At 34.7% G+C, this 16,383-nt stretch overlaps 1 protein-coding gene across 1 annotated transcript in view; it reads left to right on the top strand.

Annotated features, from left to right (window-relative positions):
- Positions 1 to 16,383, top strand: part of IL1RAPL2 (interleukin 1 receptor accessory protein like 2) — a 1,152,078-nt gene that overhangs the window by 74,912 nt on the left and 1,060,783 nt on the right. The window lies entirely within an intron of this gene.

The following is a 16,383-nucleotide window of genomic DNA, read 5'->3' as shown; positions in this document are numbered from 1 at the left end:
ATAACTAAAGAACAGTATTGTTCTTCAATTGATATCATATTAATAAGTTTAGCATAAATGTGTCACAGGTTGTAAAATAGAGCACCACTACTGAAGTCCAAAGGATTCTGTAATGGTAAGGGCAGGGCAGTATATTAACTTTTTCTCCCCTTAAGACTTGTGTATTTAACACATTTTTGCATATTGTGAATCTTTTTCAGCTGTGTTTAATATTTTACCTAGAATATCTCTAACTTGGTATATTTTACGTGGCTGCCTTACCTTGCCTTAATCTTGAAGTCACATTTTCACTTTCAGTCTTGGTTCAGATTGATTGTTGCTAAAATAAAATACTCGGAAATATTACTTACTAGCAAAAGTAACCTCTTGGACCAGATTCCATGTTCTTCACTCTGCTGTGTCCTAATGTAGCAGAGTCTGAAAGCAAAGAAAAGGAATGGAGAGTTTAAAAAGACATCTATATTGATGAGGTCCCAATAGTTCATTTTTGCTCTCAATTCCCTTGCCTTTGGAGAAAGAATGAAATCTGGCCATTTGCAGCAACGTGGATGGAACTGGAAGGTTTTATGCTAAGTGAAATAAGCCAGGCAGAAAAAGACTGATAACATATGTTTTTACTCATATGTGGATTTGGAGAATCTTAACAGAAGACCATGGGGGAGGGGAAGGAGAAAAAATAAGTTACAGAGAGGGAGGGAGGCAAACCAGAAGAGACTCTTAAGGACTGAGAACAAATTAAGGGTAGGTGGGGGTGGGGGAGAGGGGAAAGGGGGTGATGGGCAGGGAGGAGGGCACTTGTTTGGATGAACCCTGGGTGTTGTATGGAAACCAATTTGATAAATTATATTTAAAAAAAACAGATAATTACAAAAAAAGACATCTATGTTATGGAAGTTTAATTCATGTAAAATCCAAACTAAGAAACAAAAACAAGTTGCTCTGTGTGTATGTATTCAGTTTTCTTTCCTTGGTTTGCTTATTATATTTATAAGGACAAAGATTGTTAACAATGTGTATACATAGAGGAAGTTCTCATTGACACACAGGTGCCCTTTAAATATTAACTTTTTTATGCTTTGCTCCTTTATTCTTTACTTAGCAAGTGTGAGGCCATTTGTGGCTTATGAGAGGTTCTTAGTTGTGTCTTCTTAATGTGGCCAAGTGATGCCATATTTGCAGTGAACTTTATTGAAGAAACATTACCCAAAAAGCTATTCCCCTTTGAGTGAATGCATTTGAATAATTTCAGTCTATGTTTCCCCATATATTTACCCTCAGCTACCTCATAGGACAATAGAAATTATAATTTTGGAACAAAACTTTTCCTACAGATCTGGGCAGTGGAGATGGTTTGAATGCAGTTAGTCTTTCTCTCATAAAATAAAAGCCTTCTTGCTTTTATTTGTGGTGCATATGGAGTAGGCAGGAAAGACTAATGGGTTTATGTTGTTGGTTTGTGCATGTCTGTGTATGGTGTTTTGTTTTTTTATTTCAAAATACAAAAACAAAAATCAAGCATGGGATAAATAAAAGACGTCCTAAGTTACCCATAGGTAATAAGAATGGGAGTACTTTGGAGCTGTTCTTTTCACTCTTTCTTTCTATTTAGGTACCTCATAACATCCTTCCCAGCCCCTACACTCATGATAATACTATTATTTTATGTAAAAAAATAGAATTATTTGCACTTTCATTATGATGGTCCTATTTGACCTTATTTTTTAAAGAACATCAAAGATTGCTTTGACAAATCTGTAGTACAAAATTTTGTTTCACGCAATCTGTGAGGTCCTTTGGCCTTGCCAGTTAAAGAGATCCAGATTTAAACTTGCATATTTGTTCTTCTTGGAATCACCAATGGAACTCAGAACTTTCATTTTTCCCCCTACTTCCCTTTTCCCAAGTGAAAAATGAATGATTGTGCCTTTCACTCATTAACATTAATAACTATTTAGTGTGAGATGTGAAGCCAATTATAATGATTTTTGTGCCATTCATTATAGACAGGGATCTCTTTCACTAATATCTCTTCAACTAATGCCAAAGGTTCTTTAATGCACAAGACACAGGACCAAGGGATAGAAGCTTCTTTTTATGTACTTGTCAATCAAGGGAAAAAAAAATAAAAGACTTAACTTTTTTTTTTTTTTTTTTTTTTTAATTTAGCTTGGGCACATATTGAAATGAACCTCCTAGTTTCTGGTATTACACAGTTTTTAAAAGCTGCAGCACAGGTTATGTTTCTAGGTAATACCTATTCACACTGGGCAAGTCCAAATATCAACTCTACATAGGTAAACAGAAAAAAATGGCTCTGAGGTTGCATTAGCATCTAATTTTAAGGACTGTAGCTGATTGATCAAGTGTAAGCTTGTCATCTTCACAGAATGCCCATGAGGTCCTTCAGCAATGGCATTCTCTAAATCTAAGACTAAATAAGGTCATTTAGAAAATCTACTCAATTAAAAATAGGTTTGCTTTACTTAAACGTGTCATTCTTTATGGCAGGGAATTGGCTAATATCTTGACAAAGTCTATTGGCAGAAATGCCCAGTGGAGGACACATGCATCAAAACTAATTTTTAATAGGATGGGTGGGAGAAAAACTCTCTCAGGAAGAGAACACCCAAGGACTTCTATATAGCTATTTCTTTTTACCTCAAAAATTATGTCCTCAGAATATACATGGTTTTTATTTTGGAGGGGGCATTAAACTCTCCCCTTTGCTTTTCTCTGACTTTTGCTGTTGTTGCTACAGGAAAATGTGAGCTGTGTTAGGCAGTTGTTGGCATTAGGCTCCCCCAGTCTGAATCTTCATATCAGGGAAGAAAGGAATAAGGAATAGGGTGACAAATTTGATGAGAAGTTATGTTTAATTCTGAATCCAAATTGGGTTATTTTGTGATCAGTACATTTGGAGAATGGCTACAACAAAGCAACTTCCCAATGATCTGGTGTTTCAAGGAAAATTGCAGAGTTATCAAAATATCTTAATCAACTACGAAAATGTAGACCCTAGGGGTAAGGAGGATGTGAAAGCCTGCTGGCACATAGTGGGTACTTATAGATACATTTTGGATCGACTTGAACATCCAATGCCATGAATGGTTTTACATAAGGCTTTGGCTTGTAGGTTTATAGAATTATGGAGTTTTATGATTGTTGATGAGAGAGTAGTAGTTTGTTTTCACTAAAAATTTTTTGGTTTTAGAATTTCTAGTCATATGATTGAGGAAGATCTTAAGGCAGAAATAGAGGTTATGTGAGTTTGCATTTCTACCCAAAGCTAGAAAGAGTATTTCAAACAACTTCCAAGTGTAAGTAAAATAACTTTCCCTGTGAAATTGATTGTTATATAATTAAAAATAAAATGAAATATCATGCTTCGAATTCTTAAAAAGGAGACAAAATGTTTTATTTTAAAATAGTGATTAGAAGTAATGTTGCTCTGAGGATATTCACATTGTACCTGTAACTTGGATTGCTAGAGTACCAGATTAGAAGTTAAAAGATAACAAGGTGTTAGTGAAATCTCATCTTCTAAATTTATGCTAATGAGCTAAGATCAAGGAGAAAAATACCTCCCTGTGATCTTTTCTGTACCTGATATGGATAACATGAGATTTGATACTTTTATCTCTTTAATTAGGGTGACTTCCATGGAGTAAACTGGATCTTGGAAGAAAGGAAAAGTGGTACTGGAAGGATTGACTTAGTTATTGGAGCTGGTATAGGAGTGGTATTAGTGTTGGGAGTATGGAACAAAGTTTCTATCAAGTAAGGAGTGGTCAGGGATGAGAGTGATAAGTCAGAAACAATGTGTGGCCAGAATGGACCTGAATGAAACACCCTTATTAAAGAAGTTGAAGGGCAAATAATTTTAGGATTTTTAGTCATTAAATTTTATATGGTCAAATGCATAGTCAGTCATGAAATACTTATTAAACTTTTACTATATGTGCAATATTACACTAATCTTGTGGTGGGGCAAGAGGGTAGGGAAAATAAAGCAAAACTCCCTTGTTGAATAATATTTACTCTCATTGGGATAAATGAATGGTTAAGCAAATTGTGTTAACCTGAGAGAGTGCTATGTAGCTATTAACATGACCACCATTTAGACTACATTCATATATAGAAATGTGAATATAAATAATAGTAAGCAAAAAAACCCAGTACACAATGATGTTAAAATATTCATTTACACTAATCAAAAATTAGAAAAGAATTTTGAATGATGTTTAGCACTTATAGATATATTTATAAATGATTTTTTTCTACAAGTCACTTAAATGTATAATAAAAATAAAAGATCTAATTAACTGGGAGGAAATACTTTTCCTCGGGATGCTTCACATATGAAACTTGGAGTAACAAAAGAGAATTTGATCCAGTATTAAACTTACACAGCAGGCCTCCAAAGCCAGGGGAGTCACAGAAAGACAGGATATATTGGACACTGTAGAAGATGAGAGGCTTGATGCAGGCCCTGACAGCATTTAGGACCAAGAGTGAGCTGGAATAAGGCAGGAGCACATTAAAGGAAAAGAGCATAGTATGAGAGAAACAGATAGAAGATGGCAATGGGTATGGCACATGCATGTAGGGAGAAGTGTAAGCCAGCAAATGGAGAATGGTTGAAGTTGGCTAAGTAAGATAAGTCACGCTAAAAGATAGTGTTCCTGAGTTCTGGTTACAGTAGTATAGATTAGTAGTAGATTTTATTTTTCAGTAGAATAACGATGAATGATGACTCTTGCAGTCATCTACAGGGATGACTACAAAGGGTAGCCAGATGAAAGAGAAGTCTAAAATAATCCCATGGGGGAAAACAGAACTTGACTTGGGAATTTTACTGTGAGACAGATAGGAGTTAGTTTCTTTTTATGTTTTTATCTTTATAATCTTGAAACATTTAAAACCTATAGAAAAGTTACAAGAATAGTACAATGGCCCCTCAATATACTCTTTACCTGTCTTCACCAGTTGTTAACATTTTGTTGCATGTTTTCTCTCCTCTCTCTCTTGCTCCCTGTTGCTCTTTTTTACCATTAGGTATAGTGTTAGCTATGAGGTTTTACAGGTAACTCTTTAAGAGATTAAGGAATTTCCTTTCTATTCCTACTTTGCTGAGATTTTTTTTATTGTGAATTGGTACTGAATTTTGTCACATGCTCTTTTTGCATCTATTGAGATGATGATGATTTTCTCCTTTATTGTGTTAATGTGGTGAATCAAATGAATTGATTTTCAAGTATTGAACCACTCTTACTATAATAGATAAGCCCTACTTAGTCATGATGTATTATTCATTTTATATATTGCTGTATTTATTTAAAATTTTTTTGGTTTTTGAGGATTTTTGCATCTGTGTTCATTAGTGATATTGTCTGTAATATTTTGGTAATGTTTTTATTAGGTTTTGGTATCAGAATTGTGTTTGCCTCATCTTAGGAAACATTGTTACCTCCTCTTTTCTGAATGGCATTATTGCTTCCTCAAAAGTTTGTTAGTATTGACTATTTGTATTCTCTGGACTTGAAGTTCCATTTGTGGAAAGTTTTTGTTTATTTATTGATGCTTTGATTTCTTCAATAGGCACGGAGCCACTCAGATTTTCTCTTCCTTCTTAAGTCAGTTTTGGTAATTTGTTTTTTTGTAAAGGATTTATTCATTTCATCTAAGTTTTAAAATTTATTGACATGAGCCATTCATAATATTCATTTAATATCTTTCAAATCCCTATAAGATCTGTAATATTATCCCTGCTTTCATTCCTGATTTTTTTTCTTTTCTTTTCTTTTGATTAGTCTTGCTTGCTAAGGGTTTATTAAGTTCATTAATCTTGTGAAGGAATCAGTTTTTGACTTGGTTAATTATTCTTTGTTGCTTGTTTATTTAACTGTTCCTTGTCCATTCATTATTTTCTTTTTCTTATTTGGGGTTTAAGTTCTACTTCTTTTTGTAGTTTCTTAAGGTGGAAACTCAAATCACAGATCCTAAACCTTCCTTCTTTTCTAATAAAGGCATTTAAAGTTAAAAATGTCCCTCTAAGAGGGAGCCAAAACATAAGAGACTCTTAAAAACTGAGAACAAACTGAGGGTTGATGGGGGGTGGGAGGGAGGGGAGGGTGCGTGATGGGTATTGAGAAAGGCACCTGTTGGGATGAGCACTGGGTGTTGTATGGAAACCAATTTGACAATAATTTTCATATTAAATAAGTAAGTAATTAAGTAAATAAATAAATAAGTCCCTCTAAGTACTGCCTTAGCTGTGAGCCCAAAATTTTAATCAATTTTATTTTCATTATTATGTAGTTCAAAACATTTTCTGATTTCCCTTGTAATTTATTCTTTGAACTGAAATTATTTAAAAGTGTGTTATGTAAGAGACTCTTAAATATGGAGAACAAACAGAGGGTTACTGGAGGAGTTGTGGGAGGGAAGATGGGCTAAATGGTAAGGGGCATTAAGGAATCTACTCCTGAAATCATTGTTACTATATGCTAACCAACTTGGATGTAAATGTAAAAAAAATTAAATTAAAAAATTATGTTAATTTCAAAATATTAAGGATCGTATAGCTATATTCTTTGTATTATTTCTAATTTAATTCCAATGTATGTATATCAGAGAATGTATCCTATAATATTTCAGTCTCTTGATATTTACTGAGATTTATTCCATGTCCCAGCATATGGCCTCTATTGATGAGTATTCCATATGCACTTGTGTATTATGCTATGAAGTGTTCTATGAATTTCAATCAGGTCAAGATGGCTGACAGTGTTTTTTCTGTCTTTTATATCCTTACTGATTTTATTGGATACTTGTACAATCAATTAGTGAGAGAGGGTTATTAGTATATCTCACTATAATTGTGGATTTGTCTCATTCTCCCTTTACCTTTGTCAACTTTACCTCATGAATTTTGATGCTCTTATTAGTTGGATACATATTTAGAATTATTTTGTCTTCCTGAAAAATTACCCTCCTTATCTCCTGTAATGCTATTTGTCTTGAATTTCACTTCGTCTGTGTTTAATAGAGTTGTGCTGACTTATGCTTACTGTTTTTATGTGTTTTATATATATATTTGTTATCCTTTTACTCTCATCCTATTTGCAGCTTCAAATGTGAAATGCATATTTTATACACTCCATATTATTGAGTCTTTTTATCCAATCTAACATTGTTTATCTTTTAGATGAAGTGATTAGTCCATTTACAATGAATATAATTTTTGATATGTTTAAGTAACCATTTTCTATTTGTCTCTTCTAGTTTTTTTAAATTTTTTTAATTTTTATTTTACTAGTATTATTTTGAAATGTTTTATTTATTTTTGAGAGAGTGCAAGTGGGGGAGGAGCAGAGAGAGAGAGGGACAGAAGATCTGAAGCTGGCTCTGCATTGATAGCTGTGAGACCAATGTGGGGCTTGAATTCACAAACGTTGAGATCATGACCTGAGCTGAAGTCAGTCGCTCAACCAACTGAGCCACCTAGGTGCCCCTAGTTTTTTGTTACTGTTTTTACCTGTTGCTCTATTTATGTTTTATTTGGGGTTAGCTTAATAATCTTTAGTATTCCATTTTTATGTCCTCTATTGGCTTTATAACTATACCTTTTAAATATTTTTAGTGGGTACTTAAGATTGGTGGTCACAAACTATGGCTTGTGGGCCAAACCTACCCATTTCCTGTTTTTATAAAAAAAAATAATGGAACACAGTCACACTCCTTTATTTGCATATTGTCTATGGCTGCTTTGGTGCTATAATAGAGTTGAGCAGTTACTACAAAGACTGTGTGGCCAACAATGCTTAAAATATTTACTACGTGGCCCTTTACAGAAAAAATCTGCTATCCCCTGCTGTAGGGCTTACAATGAGCATCCTTAACTTTACAAAGTCTATTTAGAGTTAATATTGTACCACTACATACTTCACATGTGAAACATCATATTTGTTACTTTCCTCTTCTTGCTTATCACTTCATGCCTTATACTTCCCCCTTTGTACTTCACACATCATATTTCACACTTACATTTCTTACTTCCAGGTTCACAAATGTAATAGCCTTACAACAGTATAATTATATATTTGTAGTCCTTCATCCTTCATGGTATTGTTATGTATTTTACTTCAACATATATTATAAACACTTTCTTAAACTGCAATTATTTGCTCTAAATAATTAATTTTAATTTTCTAAGTAGTTATGAGAAATGAGAAACACAACTTATACATTTATTCATGTATTTACCATTTCTAGTGCTTTTCTTTCCTTCTGGTCATTCCTTCTCAGTTTGTTGGACATTTTTTTTTTTTTTACCTTTGGTCATAGTATAAGTATGCCAGAGATAAATTCAGCTTTTGTTTATATAAAAATGTATTTGTTTCACCTCATGTTTGAGGGCTATTTGCCCCAGATATAGAATGCAATGTTGAGAGTTTCCTTATCTACAGATGTCATTCCATTGTTTCCCAATCTGTATAGTTTCTCATGAGAAGCCAAGTGGACAGTCTTATCATGGTTGCCTTGTATGTAATGCCTTTTTTTTTCTCTGGCTGCTTTAAAGACTTTCTCTTTCTCTTTGGTTTTCAGAACCTTGACTATCATGTGTTTAGTCGTTTTCTTTGTATCGATCAGGCTTAGGTATAGCTAAAATTCTTGAACTTTTGAATTAAAGTTTCTCATCAAATTGGAGCAATGTTTATTATTTTTAGATATTTTCTGCCCCATTCTCAATCTCCTCCCTTCTGAAACTTCTATTGCATGAATGCTTGACTGCTTTATAATTATTCCTCAGGTTCTGAGATTCTATTCATATTGCTTCAGTTATTTTTTCTATACTTTTCAGATTGGAAAGTTTTTACTGATCTGTCTTCCAGATCACTGATTCTTTTTTAAAGATTTTAAAAAATATTTATTTATTTATTGAGAGAGAGAGAGAGAGAGCGCATGAATGTGAGCAGGGGAGGGGCAGAGAGGAGGGAGACCCAGAATCTGAAGCAGGCTTCAGGCTCTGAGCTGTCAGCACAGAGCCCAAAGCGGGGCTTGAACTCACAAACTGTGAGATCATGACCTGAGCTGAAGTTGGACACTTACTCCACTGAGCCATCCAGGCACCCCAAGATCACTGATTTTTTATTCTGCTATCTGCTAAAGCCCATACAGTGAAATTTTTATTTCAGTTTCTATACTTTTCAGTTTTAGAAATTTCCCTTTGCATCCTTTTATAGGTTCCATTTCTCTGTTGATACTTATAATCTGATAACTCATTGAGGCCATATGTTTCTTTATGTCTTTAAGAATATTTTGTTAGTTCTTTGGGCATATTTATTATAGCTACCTTAAAGTCTTTATCTGCTAAATCCAATGTCTGGGCCATCTCAAGAGTGTTTTTTTTTTTATAATTCTTTTTTTTTCATTGATGTAGGTTACTTTTTTTCCATGTCAAGTTATTTTTTTTAATTGAGTACTGAAATTTGTTGGTAATACATTGTCATGATACTAGATTATTTTATGTTCTTCTAAAGGGTAGTGTGTTATAGCAACAGTTCAACTACTAATCTTGAACTTTTGGTGTTTAGTTTTATCCTTTCTTAGAATAGATCTATGGAAAACCCAAGGTATGCCTCAATCACCTATGACTTGGTGGGATTCAACCTCTAATCTTTTTCTCCCTTGTGGATTTTGTCAGAGCTTGGTTTTAGGCTTCATTAGGGAGAATCTAGAGTAGACTGTATTTTATGACATAGTTCTTTCTTATAAATCAGGAACTTTCTGGAGTCTCAACTGAAAGACCAGGTGTTAACAAAGTGTTTCCTAGTACCCTTTGTCCTCTAATATCACTGTTCTATTATTAACTGTATAATGGTCACTCTCTGATGATAAACCTTTGGGAGACATGTTTTGTTCATGTTAGCCCAGTCTTCAGTCAGGGGCTCATAGAGAACCTCCATACAGATTTCATGGGCTCCCCTTTGTGAAGCTCTCTCCTTTTACTGAAGGTTTCAGCCATTTTAGCTGCTCTGATATCTGTAACTTCAGCTCAATAAGACATCTGGTCTCTTGTTAGAATTTGCATTCACTGTGACATAGTTGGGGAATTGTCCTCAAGTGGAGAGCTGGGTTGACTGTTGGGCTCACTGCATGAGTTTCATTCTCCACGCCCCGCCCCTGCCACTGAGATCACTGAGATCACAGTCTTGCACCACCTGAGAATAGTTGCTTCATATATTTTGTCCACTTTTATCATTACATTCTATGGGAGAGCTAGTCTGGTTCCAGTTATTTCATCATAGCCTGAAGTAAAAGTTTTCTTGTTATCTTTTGATACCCCATCATTCTTTGAGCACTTCCTTGCTTTCTGTCATAAAGATGCTCCAGGCTTACCTTTCATACTTTCACTGTCCCAGCACTAGAAATAGCAATTTTTCCTGATTCTTTCTAGTGGAAAATGCTATTTAGAAATCATTTTTTAAAACTGTGATTTAATTTGGATACTTCTGATTCAAATCCAACATGACAGGGTTCTTCACCTTTACCCATTCCACATTTTTATCTTTTTTTCTCACAGTGGAAATCTAATTCCCATCAACGTCGATATACTTACTTAATTATTTTATCCTATAATTCATGCAAAATAGTTTCTGAACTACTGTACCAAAACTAGTATCAATAACAAACCTACTAAAAAGTACAAGATAGTTTACAATTCTTTTTGTCCTTTGAACTAATCCTACTAAATCTGTATATTCAGAGTGTTGTGTTTAAAATTTACTTGAGTTAATTAATTTTCTCTGTGGTTATGCTATTAATTCAATGGATAAGTTAATTTGTGTCTTACTTGATTTGCTTTTTTATCCTTTTTGATTAAATTTTATTTCCAAAAGCATAAAACATATAATTGAAAATTCAAAATTATATAAAGAGAAATTCATCAAAGAAATCTCATTTGCATAACTTTTTATTCTACCTTGTCTCACATATCTACTATTTATAATCAATTTCTTTAGTTTCTGGTATTTCTCTTTTCACAAGTCAATATGTGTATTTTGTTTCCCCTTATTTCATACTTAAAATGTAGCAAAACTTAACTATTTGCTTTTTATGCTCCTTGTTTGTTTCACATATTGTATCTTGGAAATCAAGTAGTAAGATTGTTTTAATATTTTTCTCATTGTAATAATATATTACGCTTAATAAACGTTCAAACAATATCAAAATAGAATATTCTCTTATGATTTCATTTTCAGAGATAACCCATTGCATTTCATATAGATTCCCCCAGATAGTTTCTTTGTGTGTGTGTGTGTGTGTGTGTGTGTGTGTGTGTGTGTGTGTGTGTGTGTGTGTGTGTGTGTGTATGACGTATATAGGTTAAATCATGTAATTTTCAAACTTAGAATCATACTGTATTCTTCAACTTTATTTGTCCCTTAACATGATATTATAACCTCTAATCCTTGGCAATACCTTTGTAACTTAAACTTTTAAATACAATGTAGTTTTTCAATTGTGTGGATTTATTATAAATTTAAACCTGTGCTTTATTTATGCAGGTTATGGTTTTATCTGTAGGTTTTTGCTATTCCAAAACAATGCTGCAAAGGACATCTTATTACATATATCGTAGTGTATTAGAAAAGCTTTTTTTTTGTAGAATAGATTCCTACAAGTGGAAATATCACATACAATTTTTATTTAAAAACTTAAAAGATGCTGACAAATTGCCCACCAATGTCACTCTACCAAATCTGTATTTCTACCAACAGAATATCAGAATTCCTCTCTCAATATACATTTACTAACTATAATTGTCAATTAAACAATTTTTGACAATCTAAATCCAAATGAAAAAAATTTCATTGCTTACTAAAATCCCCATGTTGACTATGATGTGTATGTTCCTCAGAAGAGTGTGTGTGTGTGTGTGTGTGTGTGTGCCCGCGCACACGAGGGGCGGGGGGGGGGAGGGAGATATTAAAATCAGCAGCAAAGAAATACATTTGGTTAAATCTCTGACCATTCTATTAAGTTGGGCAACAAAGGATGGTGAAGGAAAATGTGAGTTAAGACCTAAATTCATTATTTGGGTTGCTATACAACATCAGCAACATCTGATATAATTGAAATATTGAAGTCTTTTTTGACACTGGTCCTTCTAAATGAAAATATAGTTTCATGTGGATAATTAAACTAATTAAAATACTTAATAATTTAAATGCTGGAAAGTCTGAAAACAGCTCCATATGGGGATCTTATACAGCTCTGTAGTATGATCCAAATACACAAGTTACCAAGCTTGGTATCATGTTGGATTTGTTACTATCCATAAAGGGGGAGAATGTGAGAGAAGTAAGAGTAAATTGAGCATTCTATTAATTTTTATGTTAGGATTTAGCCCATCCAGAAGAACAGCCAAGAACTGCAGTGAATGGGCTTTTTTCTATTCTGTTGTTTTGGAATGAAAGGATAGTGTATCTGCCAGAGTGGAGGGAAGCTTTGAATGCCTATCATTTCTGCTAGGTTAGTTTCTATCATAACCCCACTCACGTAGACATGTCAGGCTAAAGTGCATCCCTTGTGGCTCTGTTGACTTCTACAGGTGTAATTTGCCCTAAATGAAACATGTATTCTGTAAAAGTATACCATTACTTCCTATTGTAGTGTGGTCCCTGGGGAAATCTGTTATCCAGAGATTTCTTAAAATATGCATGACACCCCTAGTCCATTAGAGGAATACTGAATATGCAGATTTAAACTTTTGCTAATATTCTGATTCTTGCCCTATTTTTGCTTCCATATATTTATCTAAAACTATCATAGAGAAGCATGACACTTTGTGAGGATTGCACCAGAACTGTTCAGTTTAAAAGATATGCCTTGAAATTTGATGACCTTCCCCCAGGCTAAGAAAAGTCCAGCCTTGCTTTTCTCTGTGGGTGTGACTTAGGAGAGCTGTATTGTAAGTGTATTCTCCCTAAAAGGTTACAGACAAGAAATACATGGTTTTAAGAGGCACCCATAAACTCTTCAGATGAATGACGTGTATTTGGCATCATTGCTTTGTGGACAAATGAGACAGTGGTTGCCTGGAACTAAATTATGCTAAGGAATATTGTAGAAATGTGGTATTTATTAATTCACCAAACATGCAAAACGACTGTGTAAAAAAATACTGTGCAGCTACCTTTAGGTGATCAGAAACGGATAAGGCATGCAATTTGCCCCCAAGGAATTCATTAAATCATAGGGGAAGGGATAAATTAACATGTGTAGTGCTACTATATGCCAGGCACTTTACATACATTGTTTCTTCATACAAAGGCACTGAGGTAGTAGGTCCCACTCTTGTTTTGTTTTAAATATTTGTATAACTGAGGCTTAGAGTGGCTAAATGGCCACTTTTATATAGCAAGTAAAGGGAAGAACCAGGATTTAAACCCAGATTTATCTTGGTCCAGTGTCCTTCTCTTAAATTCTCTGCCATTCTGCCCCTTTGGGCACTGTTATCCTCATTTTAGAGATGAGAAACCTGAAACTCAGGGTGGGTAAGTTTATCTGAGGTCCCCAGCTATTAAATGGGAAACCCAGGTTTTGGACCATGAACTACTTCCAAAGATTATGCTCTTTCACTACACCATGGATATGTTTTATTTACAACTCTTATAAAAGGTATAAAAAGTAAGTACCAAAAAAGAGGTACAGATGAAAGAATCTATTTCCAGCTGGGAATGAGGGTGATTAGGGAAGGCTTCATGGGAGAGGTGTCATTTGAAATTGACTATAAAGACTGGGTTGGGGATAGTGATGGGGGTGATATTCTTAGTAGAGAGAACAGCAGGAGCAAATGTATGGATGCTTAAAGTGCAGGCTATTTTTGAGTACTAAATAGCCCAGATTGGCAGGAGCATAGTATAAGATCCGACTAGTTGAGGAGACATATTTGCACAGAAACAAGAGCTAGACAGATGGTGTCTTGAGTGTATATCCAGTTTTCAAAATTATAGGAAATATATTGAGAGTCTAGAAATGAAATATAGATTGAATTGCTTCAATTGGAAGACAAAGGGCAAGGTTGAGGGGACATTCTAGTCTTGGGCTTCTAGTGTTTCTGTTCACATGCTTTCCATTTGCTCTAATAAGGTTCAATCAGCTTTATTTTCAATTATGAAAATGTCTTTGAATAAAAGAAATTACTGAATAAGGCGTCGTCCTCAATTATAAATCAAAATGAAGTTTGTGTTCTTCAATCTTCACCCTCAGGGAATTAATGATGAAACAACAACAATAACAACAGCAACAACAACAAAAAAGAAAGGAACTTCTTTCTGGTCTTAGCATTACCAGCAGGTGGCACTGTAATACATTCCTTCTATAGCTCTAAAGTAGCAGTTTACCATCATGTGGCTGTCTTAGGAGTCTGACATGAGAAGGAATAACAGCTTTTATAGTTTCTGTACCGGTGATTGGGCTGATCTTTGCACATATGCAATAAGTTTCCCCTACCTGATTTTCTAGTTTGTGAGAGCTAGTCTGCTTAGATGATCACAGAACCACCTCTGGATCTTTCCATTTTTCCCAAAGCAGGTGACTCTGAGGCATAGCTCTAGTTACCCTTCAAGCAGTCAAACAATTCCAATTGGAGGTTGAATAAAAGGTTACAGGAAGCAGATTTTACCTTTGGCACTCCCCCCAGCCACTCTGCCTTAATACTTTGCTTCTTTCTTGGGCATATAGCCGTTGCTAAGTCTGAAGAGTATTAAGAAGATTCAGTTTTCTTGACCTATCTCTCCCTCTCCCCTTTACTCAAAACTGTCCTGTTCTTTAATAGGCTATGACTAGTTCATTTTTAAACCAATCTAGGTTGGTACTTTGTGACACTACTGAGCATTTGATTCTGTTGGACATGACTTCCATTTTGACACTCTTCTCCTCTTGCTCAAGTGACACCATTTTATCTTGGATCTTTGTAGCCACTCTTTTTTAGTCTCCATTTTTACCTCATTTTCTTCTTACTGTCCTTACAAAGTTGTTTTTCACCAGTATTTTCTCCTCAATATGCCCTTTAAAAATCATCCTCTATTTTTCCTGAGTTTTCATTCCCTTGGTATTAACTATCCACTGTTAGTGTTTCTCAACACTGGTTACATAATAGAATCATCTAGGGAACTTTTAAAAGATACTCTTGGGGGCACCTGGGTGGCTCAGTTGGTTGAGCGTCTGACTTCTGCTCAGGCCTTGATCTCCTGAGCTAAAGCCCCACATTGGGCTCCCTGCTGTCAGTGCAGAGCCCACTTTAGATCCTCTGTCCCCCTCTCTGTCTGCCCCTCCCCCACTTGCAGTCTCTCAAAAATAAATTAAAAATATTAAAAAAAATACCCTTGTATAAGTCTCACCCCCTAGAGATACTGATTTATTTAGGTTGGAGTGAGGTCTGGGCTTCAGTATCTTTTTAAATTATATTTTAACTTTGAGGTGATTCTAATGTGCAGCCACAGATAAGACCCCCTGCCCCTTTGAGGCTTCTAGATCTAGCAATACAGTCTTTCCTTGTCTTCTGAGATACATGAAGCATTTTCCTGTTAGACATCTTCATTTGGCTGTCCTGCTTTGAACTCATTCCAAACTGAATTTTTAATCTCCTTCCTTCAAATTCCACCCTTCCTATTGTATACCTTATCTTGGTTAAGATGGTTAAAATGTCTCATTCTTTTTGAGCCAGAATATATAGTGTCATCTCCAAATCTTTCATAATTTTCCATAGCTAGCAACCACCAAGTTCTAATTCTATTTCTAAAATATCTTCCAAATCTGCCTCCCCCAAAACCTCTTCATCCTACCTTCCATTGACCCAGTTCAGCCTTTCATCATTTCTTTCCTAAAGATTGTGCAATCCTCCTACCTGGTCTTCCTACCTTCAGCTTTCAGGCCCTTCTACACTCTCATACATTTTTTGAATAGTACTTGCAGATTTTTTTTACTAGTTAGCTTGCTTTTAATTGTAGATATGACCATGCCTGCTCCTATGAAATAAAACTCCTTTGACTCCCTATTGCATACAGGATGAAGTTTAAATGCCTTGTGGCATACAATCTGTGGTATACAAGGTCTGTCTTAGTTTATTTATTAATTTGTTTATTAATTTAGTAATTAAACAGGCCACATGCCCCCCCCCACAAACCATTTTGGGTTATTCATCATTAAAAAAAAAACCCAAAACCAAAATACAAAAACAAAATCCAAAAAACAAAATTATTCAGTTTCCCAGCTCTGAGCATTTGATCTTATGCTTTTCTTCACTTCTAAATCGCTTCCCACCTTCTTTGCCTTTTGATAATCTTACTCATCTTTGATGACCCATTTCAAATG

This window comes from Panthera pardus, unplaced genomic scaffold (genome assembly GCF_024362965.1).
Source record: "Panthera pardus isolate Hobbes unplaced genomic scaffold, ASM2436296v1 HiC_scaffold_27, whole genome shotgun sequence".
NCBI classification, from domain to species: Eukaryota; Metazoa; Chordata; class Mammalia; order Carnivora; family Felidae; genus Panthera; species Panthera pardus.
Note: the sequence above shows the minus strand (reverse complement) of the source record. Positions and strands in the feature narration are given on the sequence as shown.